Source organism: Osmerus eperlanus, chromosome 5 (assembly GCF_963692335.1).
Source record: "Osmerus eperlanus chromosome 5, fOsmEpe2.1, whole genome shotgun sequence".
NCBI classification, from domain to species: domain Eukaryota; kingdom Metazoa; phylum Chordata; class Actinopteri; order Osmeriformes; family Osmeridae; genus Osmerus; species Osmerus eperlanus.
The window spans coordinates 7,227,306-7,229,279 of record NC_085022.1 but is presented as its reverse complement, the minus strand read 5'-3'; positions in this window follow the sequence as shown (position 1 = coordinate 7,229,279).

Here is a 1,974-nt window from a genome sequence, read left to right as displayed (position 1 = left end):
GCTCATTCTCTCTTCCTGGTTCCTCTGGTGAGGGCTGCTACGGGTCAACTCCTCCGGGGTCAAAGGTCAAACTTTAAAGCGTTGAGTCACAGGAGCTTTGCCAACAATCAACATCAACAGCAATAAATGAAACCATTCCTCTTTAGGAATGACCTCAGTGGTCCTGAGAGTGACAAGAATTTCTGGTGGAACACAGAACTGATCTGGATCCTTCCACAACTTGACAGGGACCGTCTCTAGGGAACACTTCAGACACTAACACTGACCCCATTCTGAAATCGCCTCATAAGCGAAACCAGAGTAACCGGTCACACATATAGCACCGCCATAGTCAGCGTCTGGCCACCAAAGCTGTTAAACGCAAACAGGCATAGAATATAAAAGCAGCTGGTGTATTTAGAAAGTTAGTGGTGTTTCTGACATCATAAAGAGAGGCAGCTACAGGCAGCAGAGGAGACCAGCATCAGTTAGATGTAGATTAATTGTTTGAATTTAAAAAATGTTGATGAATATAGTTAGGTCTTGCCTAAAAAATTATCTTTTATTTTGTATGATGACCAAATCTGATTAAATCCGAATAATATACTTTGACAAGTTGTGTCAACTAGCCCCAGTCTCCCCTATTTAAAGTGTGAGAGGCAGCTATACATTTAGCTACACAGACAGTATGGAGGCAGTTTGATAGCCACATTCCTGAGCAGCACACCAAGCTTCCGCAGCCAACTGTGTGTGTGTGTGTGTGTTTGTGTGTGTACTGACATGACTTCTGCCTCAAAGCCAGAAGAGGGTCAGGAATTCAGAGCAACAAATCTCTCTACAGACACACACACACACTTTCCACCTCTGTTTGTCTCGCACAACAGTCTCTGCTCACTGATGGAGGGGGATTTAAAGAGGTGACACCGTTTCCACTGCCTGTGTGTGTACTCAGCTGCTTGGATGAGGACATTCCACTACTCAATCAATTAGTTACGAATGAAAATCACATTAAGACAAATCAAAACCTAGTTGCGAAGTTGTCCCAAGTGATGTAGCTCAGAGGCTGTGCTAGCCAGGGGGACCATGACCTGGTGTAGCCTGGTAATTACTTAGTTATCTAGTTAATTATATACCAGACCTGTAGTAGCCTGGTAGTTATATGTTTATCTCTCCAGACCTGTAGTTGTTAGTTATTTAGTTGGTTATATATATCTCCAGAGCTGTAGTAGTTAGTTGCCTAGTTAGTTATCTATCAGTCCAGAAGCTTCCCCAGGCCCAGGTCAACCATATGTTGGGATCTGATGTCCCTGATGTGATCTCAGAGTGTGTGTGTGTGTGTGTGGGGGGGGGGGAATTAGCTGGCCACACACACACATACAATCGCATGCAAACACACACAAACAGGCTTGAACGCACATGCACACACAGTACAGTCCATCCACGTTGTCACACATTGCGCCAATTCAAAAGGCACTCATTCCCATGCCCATGTGAAGGCACTTACACACAACACACACAAACACACACACACAACACACGATCCAATTTCAAAGGCGTCTCACAAACTCACACCCATGACAGGATATGCCTTTGTTGTCACAGATGTTGATCATTTCAAAATTTGCATTTAGTGCTTGCTCTATTGTCATCTCTCCCTAAGAGAGACAGGAAGAAAGAGTGAGAGAGGGAGAGAGAGAGCAGAGTGACAGAGCCATGAGGAATAATTAGATAATAGAACACTCATCCTTCCTTCCATTCATTCTAATCCCCTTCTCTCCAGCTCCTGTGGTTCAGTTAGGGTTTCAGTTTTAGAGGCTAGCGAGGTGACATGAATTCATTCTTCCTCCCTGCTTCCCTCCGTCACCTCCTTCCTCACACCCCCTCATTATCATACCAATGGCCAGAGGTTTGGGGTGTTAGTCCTCTTTGGGGGTAATTAAGGACTATTGTCTAAAGCTCTCAATTACCTTAGAGGAGGGTGAGAGGCAGCTGTAC